This window comes from Fringilla coelebs, assembly GCF_963513975.1.
Source record: "Fringilla coelebs genome assembly, chromosome: 1".
Taxonomy (NCBI): domain Eukaryota; kingdom Metazoa; phylum Chordata; class Aves; order Passeriformes; family Fringillidae; genus Fringilla; species Fringilla coelebs.
Genome location: NC_140028.1, coordinates 105,719,369 through 105,733,359, shown reverse-complemented (window position 1 = coordinate 105,733,359; position 13,991 = coordinate 105,719,369). Strand labels below are relative to the sequence as shown.

The 13,991-nt window shown below is 43.3% G+C and overlaps 1 protein-coding gene across 4 annotated transcripts in view; it reads right to left on the bottom strand.

Moving 5' to 3' along the window:
• LOC311161455 (engulfment and cell motility protein 1) overlaps positions 1–13,737 on the bottom strand; it is a 199,370-nt gene extending 185,633 nt beyond the window's left edge. The window contains exons 1-2 of one of the 4 annotated variants that reach the window (XM_084219036.1): positions 13,347–13,737; positions 12,193–12,263 (exon numbers count right to left, since the gene is read on the bottom strand). The gene's annotated coding sequence lies outside the window, so the exon portion shown is untranslated. Of the gene's footprint in view, positions 1–12,192; positions 12,264–12,352; positions 12,421–12,798; positions 12,926–13,346 lie in introns of those variants that run through there. The other 3 variants (XM_084219033.1, XM_084219034.1, XM_084219035.1) reach the window with 3 other exon arrangements.
• Positions 13,738–13,991: the final 254 nt, after the last annotated feature.

The window sequence follows — 13,991 nt, the reverse complement described above, 5'->3', positions numbered from 1 at the left end:
TGCCTATGTCCTTTATCCAACCACAGTTCCAATTAAATTTGCAGGAACTCAGTTTTTCATTGTATTTAGTGGCTAATTTCTCAATATTCACTACCACTAAAATAATAAGCATAGACCCCACTGTGCTGTTATACTGCAGGTTTGCACACACGCATGTGTGTGCATGGATATAAAAGCCAAATATTTTGACTAAAAGAATGCTTCCTGAGTGCAGATTACAATCTCTTGTTGTTTAAATAGCAAAAATCTTCATAGGGAGGCATTCCAAGATGTTCAGAAAGTAGCAATGGTCAGAGGAATAGCTGCAGCTGCACAAGATGGGTGCTCTCCACCCCACTGATCTGACCTGTGCGTTTATTTTCTCCATTGTTATCTCTACCTGTAGTGCAAAAAAGAATATGAGCCATATCTGTCTTGGTTTGTGCTGAACTAACAGGAGCAAAAGTTAAGTTCATATTTAATTGTAATTTAATAAGAATCTTTCCTGTCTTCACGCCCACCCACCCACCTTAAAAGACCCAGAATAATCTAGGATTGGCCTTAAAAGCTCAGGAGCTTCCTTACTCCCACTGCAGCCTTATGGTAGACAATCCATAATGCTGTCTGCCAAGGACTCAAACAGCCTCTGCAACAGCAGACAGAAAGGACGGAGAGAAAAGAAGTAAAAAGAAGAGGAATGAGAAAGGCCAGTGACCATTCTAAAGCAGCAGACAGTTTGAATGCCCCTGACCTGCGGGACAATCCAAGGTGCCACTTGGGCTTCACTATTCCCCCCAGAGGATGCAAAGGTTGTTTGCAAACTTGCGACAGTCCTGCCTTGCCGCCAGCTAGTGATCCTGCATCCAGCTGGGCAATATATTATACAAAAATGGGCACGTTTTGGAGCTGTGGAGGACTGAGGAACACTTACCTAACGAATGTGCCATTGTGTGCTCTGCTCTTCCACTCTTCATTCAGTTAGAAGTTATACAGCAGCTCAGATGTTCAACCTCAGTTTCCATATGCCTGACAGACTAAGCTCACGTGACTTTGTGAGGGGGAGCCCCCTAAAGTTATATATAAGATGGATTTAAATTACTAAACTGAAACACTGGAGATCACAAGTTCCCTTTTCAGGCTTATCTTGCAAGAAAGACAGGACCTAAATAAACTCAACAATACCTTCCCCTCCCTTTGGGGGCCCGCTAATGCTTTGCCCTTCTACTTGTTTTATTTCTCTTTTCTCTTCCTTCATTCAACCCTATTCTACCATCATCAAAAGCTTCAAGGAGCCTGAATATTTTTTCTGCCATTTCTTTGCAATGCCAAGTTCTGCCTTTCACTGCCAGTCTTGGTATCCTCTCCCCCCTCCAGTAGCCCTTCCAAAACTATAATCCATTCTTTTAAGAGCTGCATTTTCTGTTGATAGTGCCAGAGGCCAGGAAGGCTCCTGGCAGTACAGTTCCAACAAAGAGTCTGAAACTGAACAATCTCTAGGGATAAGGAAGTCCAAGACATGGTTTTTAAAATAAGAATAATAATAATAAAAAAAAAAAAATGCCTCTGGCATTGGCAGCTTTTAAATATAAACACTTAAAATTTCCCTTCCAAAGGGGCAGGTAACGTACAACGCTTTTCACCAGCAATGAATACCTGCTCCTCCTACTGACATAAAATGCTCTGCAGAATAGAAGTAAAACACATTACACTGGGGATTCGTATACCCACAGATGTAAATAACATTCTACTATTTGTAGTCCATTTCTGCAGAAGCAAACGGTGACACCAGATGCTACAAATTTCTGCTTCCTTATACAGCCTTGCTCTTCTTCTAACAAACGTGCAAGGCGAGCCATTGGCAACTGCAGAATGACACTATTTTTTGACAGAAATACTTTAAAGTAACTACCACAGAAAGACACACTATTTTATGTCAATGTCTCAGCAACCCAATCTTTTTGTCTGCAAGGGTAACAACAGGGAAACTGCTGCTCCTCAGACAAAGTTGCTCTACTAACACAAAATGAGAGAAGCTCCTTCTCTTCCTAAATACTTACTCTGCTTTAGCAGCACACCAGTGGGAAAGAAGCAGATAACTTCTTCCCTTGAGGTATCCAGATTGTTCCGCAAATAGCAAAAGTCTCTGCAATTATCACATGTATCACACTCGGCTTTCACTGATTTCCTGAGTTCCTCAGTGGGACCAGAAGTAGCTGAAGACCAGTTTTAGACCTTAGAAAGGAAAAAGTAACTCTGCATATTTTAAGTCTGTATCAATTTCTTACACAATTCAAGGAAGGTGCCTTCTTTTCTTTGACCTCAATTTTTCATTCAAGACTTTAAGCACTGAACTGTGACTATGGGGATGAATTCCCTGGACAATGTTACACGCTGCTCACAACTGAAGAAGCAATATTTACAGCACTGTGTAACTGAGATAATTGTCATTCTTCTACTTCTAAAGGCCAAACTCCAGAGGTTTAACACCTCTCTACTGAGTGACTTTATTTTAGCAAGTGAAACTTTGCAAGACTTAACTTTAGCAAGAGTTATGCCAGCCTTTCAGGATTATTTGGTTAACATTTTAGTGAAAGTATTATGGCAAGTTATTACCAGATTTTATTGTACAAGATGCACAGCTTTCTCCATTAAGACAGCAAAAAGCTATAGATTAAGTTTTTCTTTTGAAATAAACAAAACAAACAAACAAACCCCAATCCAAACACACACATAAAAACCCAAACATTCAGACTTTTTTTTCAGTTTCAAGTGTAGATATCCCAACATGAAATCAGTATGAATACAAAACAAAAAATTATGGAGAATGTCAAGGGTTAGTATTTTTCATGAAACCATATTGCTACTTCATGGTCTTTTACCTATGGACAACCTTTATTATGGAACAATCTGCTCTAATTCAGAGAGGAAAGAGAGATGGTCCTTCACTCATGAAATCACTCATGAAATCTAGATATGTCCAGAGTGTCTTTATGTACACTCCTTTAAGAGCTCATGCCAGTGTCCAGTAATATTTTAAAACCATGTATGTTTATTTCCATTGACAAAGTGCCTTCTAAACCATTCCTTTTTCTTGACTTTATCTTCACTAGGATTTGTACCACCATCAGAGTAAAAAAAGAAAACAAAAGCAGATTTCTCAAACTGAATTTAACACTTTTTAAACACTTTTTTTTTTTGCCCATAGCATATACTAAGGGTTTGAGACTTTCCACCTACAGTTGATATGTAGGTTTATTCAATAAAAATACTGGACAGTTGAACCTAAATGGAACTGCCCTGAGCTTTTCCCAGTGTCTGGTGGAAATTCCACTATATAATTCAATAGATAGAGCAGTTCAGTTCTGCCTGTATCTGAAAAAAATTGATTGCAGATCTTTTCTGCCCTGTTTGGCTAAATCATCTCACCAAAGCACTACAATTACAGCAGGAACTTCATATTACAGTGTGGTGCGTATTGTCCATGCTGTCCCTTGGGAAGGCAATTCCCAGCTTTTATTCAGAAAATAGCTTGCAAATATATCTCTATGTGTCTACATTCAGCCTACTGTCCACCCTTGTATTTTTAAATTAAGAAAATGCTCAAAACAACCTCCATGTTTCCTAATTCACTTCAGGTTATCTTTATCAATACAGAACACAACCTTTCCTTGCTCCCACGTGTAACTTCTCCCATAGAACAAGTAAAGATGAAGTGACCACACTGACCAGATTCACCTTTCTCTTTTGGTAAATACAGTAAATTAAGAAATCTTGCTGCAGCTCTCACAAGCCAGCATTTGACTGATTAACTCTTTTTTCCAGCGGTACTGCTTTTGAAAAAAAAAAAAAAACAACTTCCTGGAGTTCAGACTAGATGATCTTTAAAGGTCCCTTTCAACCCAAAGTGTTCTGTGACCCAGATTAATTTTTAACAAAGATATTTTTCTCCCAACGCTTTTTTAAGTCACATCTCTTGTCTCATGTAGTGTGCACATGAAATGACAACACACATGGACCACCATAATGAAAACCCCCAACTCTCTTTCCACTTGGCTATTGCTGATAACACAGTTAATTACGTGCGTAGCTGTAATTATACATCCATAACTAACATTTGTCTATCTTGACACAGAGGAGGCTGCTGGAAACAGACTGGGATGATGAAGCTGGAAGACGTAGAAGACATTTTGTGAGCCCTGTCAACTGGTGTTAAGCACTTCTTACCAGAAGCTGTACTGCAGGGCACACCTGAATTCCCCTCTCCGTCTTTTCTGTTGGAACACTGGAACATTGGAGGGCAGCCATCCTGAGGATGCACTCACTCAGAGCACCAGGCTTTACCCGAGGCAAAGACCAAAACTACACTCTTCCAATTTCAAACCAGTGATTTACAGTTCCATCATGTTAAAACCACATAGTTGCACAATCCATTCCACTACAGTTAGATATGTCATAAACAACCTGTAGCAGAAAACACTGGACCTCCCAGCTACTGTCTGAATTCAAAAGCAAGACATCTGCAGTATGAAAACTGTGCTGACTCAGGCTTACCTTCCCCAAATTAAATTAAAACTACTGGTTCTCCTAAATGACTCCAAATTGCTAGGCTGAGAGGCTACCTCTCCGTTCAATCCACATCCACAGCCCCACAGCCGGAGCTTCTTTGTTACAGAGGAGACAGCTACCCACAGGACATTCTCTAAAGGGGGCCCTCAGCTCTGAATTTCAATAGATCAAGAGAAAAAAAGCCTCAAGACAGGAAAGCAAGGCTTATCCCCTTAGCCAAGCTTATGAAGACCAATGAACACAGCAAGAACAATTAGCTAGAAACAAAGGACCTATAGGTTGACTTAAGTTTGATTTTCTAGTCTAGCTTGGTGGAGTATGTACTGATTTAGGGGAGGGAAGTCCAACTGCTTTTTCCTTTATGCCATCATTCCTTTAATTAGAACACTAGCCTATAGGCTACAGTTGGTTTTTTCAACCTTTGTATATTAATTATACAGAATTAATTCAAAGCTAAAAGCCTTTCCATCTCTAGAGTGAAATTATTAATTTTACAAAATTTAAGTAATTTGGAGCATATAGGAAAAAAAATCTTAAAACCTACTGATTTTAATTTCAATCTACACATCACTGAATTGTGGGTGTTTTGATTCCTCTGGCCTGTGAGCTAGGAGACCAATGTGAAATCCCAGTGTAAACAGCCCAAGACCATTTTATTTATACATTTGTATCAAAATAGAACTCGAATTCCAACTTGGATTTAAATTTATGCAGATTATTTTTTTCCCTTCTCCCTCAGCAGACATTTCTCCTTTATCATAATGTGTCTTCTGAGTCACTCGCAGCTGCAGGGGATGAAGTCTTTGCAACCTCTACCTTCCAGAAAATCATCCCAACACAGCATCACACAACCAACTCTTGTTACCCCAACACACACCCAGACACTCTTCCAACAAGCTAAATTCCTAAGGTAGCTGAAGGAAAAAATGGGCTATTTTAAGCAGGTCAAGAAATAAAAGCCCAGACTATTGGATATTTAAAAAGTTTATGGAAAGATGCTGTACATGGTTACATCTTAAGGCTAATCCAAGTAACACAGACTGAAATCACCATTTCACACAGAGGACAGAACAGATGCCCAAGTTTCCACAGTTTGTTCAAATATGTCAGAGAAAAAAAGCCAGGACAGAGAAAGGCTCAGAGCAACACCGGGCAGTGAGATTATTTTTCGCTTTCAAAATTGCTTTCCACGTTTGCACTTTTAGAAAAGTTTCAAACTTAGCTCCAAAACATGAAAATCGGTCCTTTCAAAAGAGATCACAATCTACCTACTTCTAACATTAGTTACAATTAAAGAAAAAAAAAAAAAGAAAAACAACAAAAAATAGCCACATAACTTTTTTATTTTTTCAAGATCTGATTTTTTTTTTTTTAATGCCCTTTTCCTCCTTTTCTGGAACTGGCACTAGCTGTCAAATCTTTATTTGCCAAAAATATGGTCAAAATTGTATTAAGTGGTCCAGAATGAAAAAGACCTTAAGACCTTCTCATTTTGTTTAGTAGACTTTTTGGTTGACTGGCTCCTTTTTCTCCCCCTTTCTCCCTTTTCCTGAGTAGTTACAACCACCACACTAAACGTGTCTTTTGGTCTCCAATGGAACTTCTAACTTGTTCAGAATTTCTGCCCCCCCCCCCCATTTTTTTTTTAGAAAAAGAAGATTAGGCACAAGAAGAGAAGTTATGCATATCTATAGAAGAGATTTTAGACCTACTTAAAGTAGAGCTCAGAATTAGACCCCGCATCTAGGCCTGAATTTTGCGAGTTTGATGACCAGAAGAGATTTCGGGCGCATGTGTGAAGAGGGACAGTGGGAGGTGGGGTGAAAAGGTTGATAGGAGGAATGTACTTGAACCACAGGGGGTAGAGCTTCAACAGATGAGTCTGCTGGTGCTTGAAGGGAGGAGAAAAAAAAGAAAACTTGGGAGGGCAGAAAAAAAAAAGACAAACATCAATACTCTAACATTTTAACAGCCTAGCGACCAAAGGGTATACCAGATATCTTTTCCAGAATCCAAGGACAAGTACTTACGTTTAGGAATTTATTTTTTTTCATTTGGTTTGGCTCAGTGCTACTGAAAAAGTTTGTCCAAAAGTCCATGTGCCAAGCCAACATTTGTTAGGTTTCAATTTTCAGCTGAAGCCACAACTGCTGCTATGAAAATTAATGTGGCAATTGTACCAGAAAGCGAAGCAATGGAAAAGACTGCACTGGTATGTAACAAGTACACTCACTGGCACCAAGAGAAAAAATTGTATAATATCAACCTGTGTCATAGACATTTTTCTCTTCTCATTATTAGAAAAAAAATGTGCAAATCAAATTTATTGTTTGGCCAGAGGATATTATATGAATAGTTATAAATTCCTCATCACCCAACCTCAATAGATTACTGCCTGTCCTAAAATATGAAGCAGCAATTTAAAGAGTAACCCCTGCTATGTTGCCATCAACAAGATTCAAGGAAGAATACTGCAAATTGCCAGTCTAGCCAGTCAGAAAGCCTGAACTGCTCACATGAGATATCTTTGCCAAAACCCACGTATCCCTCAAACTTCTGCTGGACTATGTGATAAATGTATGTTGGCTGAAGAGAATGAAAAATGGGCAAGCAATAGTTTTGCTTGAGCTACAGATTCAAGCAGCAGAACATATGCATGTACTGAGAGTATATGAATGGTATATCAAAAAAGATCAAGTCACCATCAGAAGGATTACAGATGGGTTTCATGTCCCCAAATAAATGCACAAAGTACTTACGGCATGGTCACAGGAAAGGACAACTGCACACTGAATTTTATGGAAGTTTCCAACAGACTACATCAGGAGACCTGACTCTTCCCATTTTTACTATGAGACTGACATTGAGCTAGAAGTAAACCACCCCTGAATAGCACCAGTCATCTAATCTCAGACAACACACATAAAAATCTCATCTGAAGGAGGTAGGTTGGAGTGCTGACAGAATTATTTGAGCCTGTTGTCAAACCCTGCATATCCCTCCTCTCGCATAACTTCAAAATGTTGGATGTATTTGATATGGGTTGTCAACTTCATGCATTTTCATTAAGGAAAATAAGGTCCGCGTGGAGCGTTTTGTCCACATTCATGCACACTCTATGATTTCCAAAAAAGCTCTGGCAAATTAGATAATCTTCAGGCAAGCTTCTTCTGCTGTATTAAAGAATGGGAGTTTAATGCCATCACATCTTCAGAATCTGAAGTTCTCTTAGAAGCAGTAACCCATCATCCCTTTCAGCTGAAGCAACCTCAACAAGAAAAAGAGCCGGGTTATTATGTGTGTATCCATGTAGTTGATAAAGAAATTACACCATCCCTAATGACATCAGAGAAAGATTTACACATCATATGCCAACCATAAATTAGGAATGTACAATAAACCCTTTGAGCTAGAGATTTTAAGAATATAGGAGACGATACAAACTTCAGGCCGCAGCTTTTCTTGGAAATCTTAAACAGAATTATTTATGTGAATAATAACCTAAGGGTTCCCAGGATAAAGAATTTAAGTACTGGGCAAAGACCTTGAAGTCATGAGAATTGGGATAGATAAATACCAAAGAATAAGGTGCCAAAATAGAAGTGGCAAACATGGAGGAAGAAGTTACAAGGAAAGTTTAACTCAAAGAAATAAAAATCAGAAGGAAAGCAGAAGCAAAAGAGAAAACGCACACAGCCAGGACACAGATATAGTTTTGTAAAAACCCTATTTGGGAATAATTTGTTTTCTTATTTTCCACCTTCTCACACCTCGCCGCCCCATCCCCAGCCTCTTTTCTGAAGATGATGTTTCATAAATATTTTAAATGAACTTAATTCCATCTGAAAAAGGAAGTCTTTCCCCTAAGCATTGAGTTGTAGCTCCCACTGCCTCCCTTCTGCTAGTGCTAGCTTCTGTGGAGTTTTGCAGTGCTATTTGGTTGTAAATGGAACAGAGCAGAAACAGCAGTAAGAAGACTTAGGTCCCCAAAGGTGGTAAGAACAGGTCCTTCATCATATTTGTACAACACCTCCAGGTAGTATACTCAGCTTTCTAAAGAACTCCATAGCCTACTCCCTAGAAATGCACCAAAGTGAGTTCATTTATACATAAACTAAAGCACTTTTCTATAGGGGATCCCTACCAGCAGTACCTACAAGTCTTCACTGCAGTGTGATTTATTGCAGAACAAAAAAACACCTTGTCCACTAGCTTCTCACAATTAACTTTCCTCTCCTAGCAGCCATTGACAGCAAGCCTGCTGCAGACCAATCAAATACTCACACTGGAAACCTGCGGTCAGGGAAAATAAATCAATGCACTTCCAAGGGTTTGCAAACAAGCACCATGTGAATCCCTGTTCACCTTGCTCTTGAGAGCAGGCATGTGCTTTACAAAGCCATCTGCTCAGCAGCCTGAGAAATGAGCACCTTACTTACTGATGGGCACCACACATGTAGCACCAGCCACTAAGTGCCTGCCCAGAACACAGAAGCTTTCCTCTGTCAGATTTGAAATGGAGAGAAGAGGAAGCATGCTAGCTATCCCCTGGAGCATAGACTTCTCATTAATATTCCTCTTCAATGCTAACAGTGATCAGGAAACAGAGAAAGCTAGCAGGAAGGTTATGACATTATCTTCAATCTCTCTTTTGTGTCTCACACTTGTAATAAAGAAAGATCACACCACAGAACCAAATTCTTGCAAACAGCTTGATGCAATAATGCTGAGAAACAGACAGCTCTGCAAGTTTGTGACTCTTCTTCCATTAGTCTCTCTAAAACCATATTAATGAACTTTATCAAAATGTCACATATACATTATCACCTCTTAGATCAGTATTATCAAATGCTTGACAACATTCTGACTTCTGCCAATTGCTTTTAGTTTCTCTTTCCTTTTCCAGTGCTATATTTGAAGAGAGAGGAGAAAAAAGAAAAGGAAAAAAAAGGGTGACTGACCTGAGTAGAAGAAAAATTATTCTAAATCCCTTAAACAGTTGCTCTGTTAAATTGACACAAGTTTAACAATGTGTACTTGGCACATTCCTCTTGCCACGAATACAAGAAATTTAAAAAAAAAACTCACTCAAAACAGGGAAATCTTTTAAAGCACATGCCTTGCTGAACAGTGGTCTGATAGCTGTTACAAAGCCATTTGTAGATTCAAGTGTTCAAACAACAACAAAGACAACATAACTGTAAAGGCTTTTTCTTTTTTTGAAATCTTTTGAATAGAATGATGATTGAATGGGGAGTCAAATCTGACCAACCCATTCTCACTCAAATTGTACATTCCAGACAGTGCAGAGACACAGCAGAGGAGAAAGTCTGCTTGACCCAGGTATAACTGTGCAGAAAAACAGACCAGAAGAGATAACAGTACTTTTGCTTGATTCGAGGGTACATGATGTTTCCTAGCACCCAGGGTTCCCAAAATCCCATCACCTTCTACAAATGTGGAGAGTTCTTTTAATCCAAGGACATGCTGCACATTCACAGCACAGCATGGCAGAGAGCTCGTAAATTTTAGAGGTTGTTTATTTCAAGGAAACTGACTATCAAGTGACAGCAAAATCTCAGCTCGAGAGGAAAACCGTACTTCATGGCCTCATCTAAGTTCCAAGCAAATCCTTATTTGACAATCACAGAATTAGAAACACTGTGGCTGGCAATATATCAAAATAAAACAACAACAAAAGCTTGTTATTGGAATAGGAGAACACTGCATGTTAGTGTACAGGTGCACTGGCAGAGATCTGGGGAAACCTTTTCCTAGTAACACTTAAATCTATAGGCATTGCCACTCACTCCATCACATACTGAAGCCATCTAGATTATCAAAGGAAGAAAGCAACAAGTCTTATATATGAGCATGGGAGCTCTGCTCCCTGTGTATCAACATGGAAAACATGAGATCATATTCCAACACCACTTTGTAGGCTGGACATTGTGAGTAACCCATGTCTGTGAGCCCAAACCTTAAAATCAAAGAGACTTCTACTAGGTAGACAAAAACAAAGAGCGGAAGGAAGGGTGGAGCGCCACGTTACTCTTGATCTGTAATTTGCTACCTCGCAGCATTGCTGTCAGGAAGCTCAATGCGCACAGCAGTGTTTCAGCAACAGCTACACTTTTACATACCATAATAAGCTGTGTTTCATGAGAACCAGGGTAAAAGTGCATTAAAAAATAACTTTGTAGGATAACACAATATGTTGCACCCAAATAGCAAGAATACAGAAGTACTTGCTTTTAGGAGCACCGATGGTCAGGTTATATAATGACAACTGCAGAACTGCAGATACTTTTATTTACCAAGACTGCTACAAAGTAAGCAGGTAAGAGTTTTTCCTCTTCCCTCAGCAAAATCCGTCTGAACTCTTCACCTAGTAAGTTTTTCCTGGCATATGGAGAATGTGAGGAAAAATATCAAAATGGTAACTATATAAACCAGTTTTCTTTCCTCTACCCCACCCCCGCCCATCAGCAAATCGTTCATTAGAACAAATCCTCAGACAATGATACTCACAGCAAAGTTGCAAACTACAGAGAAGGCAGGTGTATTGCAGTGCACAGCGAGTCTCAAAGAGATTAAAGAGAGAGAAAAGAAAGTCATCTACCCCTGTGCTCCCTTTCCAGTATGAATAAATTTTGATTCAGGTTTGCCTCTAGACGAGTCAATTCACACGCCCAGATCAACAGACTGCACTGACAGTATCTTTTACTAATACTCATTTCACATCATGTTCCTGTTTTAACCATACTAATCTTTCTTTTCTCTCACTAGTGAGTTTTAAAAGCTGCTGCAGTACTTTTAACAGCTTTATGACGTGTGTTAATGGATATTTTGCTAACAGTACACAAGAGGGACTTTTACCAGCAAGCTGTCACTGCTGCTGTTCCTCCTCCTTATCTAGTTACTGGTCATCAGATTAGATCCCTACCACCTACTTAGACAGCTAAAAAAAGAAAAAGGAAAAAAAAAAGAAAGAGACAAAAAAAAAGTGGGAATCAGGGAAAGAAAGCCTTCAAAGAAAGCAAACTTGCAGTTCAAACTGAAAGAACTTTATGTAAATTTCAATGTATTTTCTTTCTTCTGTAATATTCTGCCTAAGCCACTCAATCAAGCAAGAATGACATGGAAAGAATGGGACTAATGCGAACAATGAATGATCCATAAATGTCTACAAGATTATATAACTGAAGATGAGATGGCATGCATGTGTGCGTGCATTTGGGGGAAAGGAGGAGAAACAGACAAGGAGAAAGAGGAGGAAACAACATCCCCAGTCACAGATACAGGACTCAGTACAGTTCTTACTCAGTTTCCCTCTCTTCCCAAAAGACAAATATTTTAACCAAGGGCAATCAGGCAGCTAAAGGATAAAAGCAAAAGAAAACCTATTTGCTGATGGATACACTTCAAAATATCCCTGGCTGAAATTGCACCATAACTGCAGTATCACGAAACACAGCTCATAGACAACCATGTTTATACTAAAGCAATTAACACACGGTACATTTCCTGCACTGTTATTATCATTGGCGTTCTCTCTGTGTTTGTAACACATTTTGAGCCTTGGCAGGTTAAGAGATATTCTTATAAAGTTAACAACAAAACGTTGCTGATTTGAAATGTACTCACTGTTATTTTTCAGGAACTCCTATATTTACTTTACACCATTCCCAAGGGAGAGCTGAACAGTTGCATTAGTTCTGCAAGGAAAAGATATTCAAAATAAACTTTGCAAAGGCTTTGAGCCAAAAAAACTTTACAAATGTAACTTTTTAGACGCAGTACCCACTTGCTCTACAAGGCTGCACACAGTGGCTTTGCATAATCACCACCCACATTTCAGAACAATCATTCCTTCTGAAATTCATCAGCGGTTTGGTCACTTGTGTGAGAATAAACTTAGGAAAAGGAGCACACGCACCCCCTCCCACCCCCTAAGAAGTTCTGGGGTCGAGGGGGAGGCATGCCCTCGGAGGCGGCGTCTGGATACCAACGCCGAGCTCGGGGCTGGCTGCCTGCGGGGATGCACTTGCTTCAAAGTTGAGGCTTCTCCTCCCGAGCGGCGCCCGCGGCGGTGCGGACACTTGCTGCGGCCGCAGTCTCCGCCCGGGCCTGACCCCGCGCATTAACCCCCGCGGCTCCGGCCGCGGCCGCTGCCCCGCACGCCGCCCCCCGCCCCTCGGCCCCCGGCCCCGCCGGTCCCGCCGGCTCGGGCGAGGCCCCGCCACCACTCACCCCCCGCGCCCGGAGGTGCGCGGCTCCCGTTCGCTCCCCTCGCCAGCGGCCTCCGGCCACCAGGAGCAGCCGGTGGCGGGCAGGGCTGCCCGGGGCACGGGAGAGGCTGAGGAAGGGACTGAGCGGGAGGAGGCGGTGGCGGAGGAGGCGGAGGCGCCGGCGAAGTCGCGGCGGGGGAACCGGGAGGCTGTGGCGGCAGCGGCCGGGGGCCGGCGGAGAGGGCAGGGCGGCGGGAGGAGCCGCTGTGCGAGGCGGGTCGGGTCGGGCCGGGCAGCCCCCCCGCCGGCAGCCGCCGTCCGAGGCCCCGCCGCACTGACAAGCACGGAGCTGCGCTTCCTCTTTCTAACAGCGACGGCGGCCGCCCCCCGCCTCGCACATCCCGCCGAGGAGACCGGCCGCGGAGCTCGCCCGGGCAGGTGCGGGGCTCGCCAGCCTCCGGCCCCGTCCCGTTCCCCCTCCCCGGCTGCCCTGCCTGCCTCTCCGCGCTCCCCCGCACCGCCCGGCCAGCGCCGCTGCCGCGTCCCCGCTCCGGACCGAGGCTCTCCTACCTCCGGCGTGGGCAGCGTCCCCCGCCAGGAGCCCAGCGGGGCCGCTCGGCCGCCCCCGCCGCGGGAGCCGCGCTCCGCTCCGCGCCGCCGCCTCGGTGCGGTGCGCTGGGCTGCCCCCGACACTATCCCATCCCGGGGCTCGCACAGGCACCCGCCGCTCTCACTTCCTCTTCCTTCCTCCTGCTGGCCGGGCCGCGATGTGCAGCCCCGGGCCGGCTGCCGCCGAGGGGTCCCGCGGATCGGCAGCACCTGCGGGCGGTGGGCGACACCCGCTCCCGCCTCCGCCCGCTGCCGCTCCGCTTCCCCCGCGCGGGGGTGCGGCTGGCGTCCCTCCTCCTGCAGCTGCTAAACGAGGGATCCGGGGCTACCTCCTTGCCTTTGGAATAGCTGTTTGTGTTTTGATGCCGCTTCTCTTCCCGGAGAGCCGCCGCCGCTGAGCAGCCCTGCAGCGGGCACGCTGCGGCGCACGTCTGTTCGCCCCCGAAGCGAGCGAGCCGCCGCGGGAGCCCAGCCCAGCCCATCCCAGCCGGGCCGCTCCGGGCCGGGACCCGCCGGGAGGGGGCGACCGCAGCCCCGCTCCGCACCCCGGCCCCGCTCCGCCGCTGGGTACCGGCGGCTGCCCAGGCCCCGGCGCTTCAGCATCCC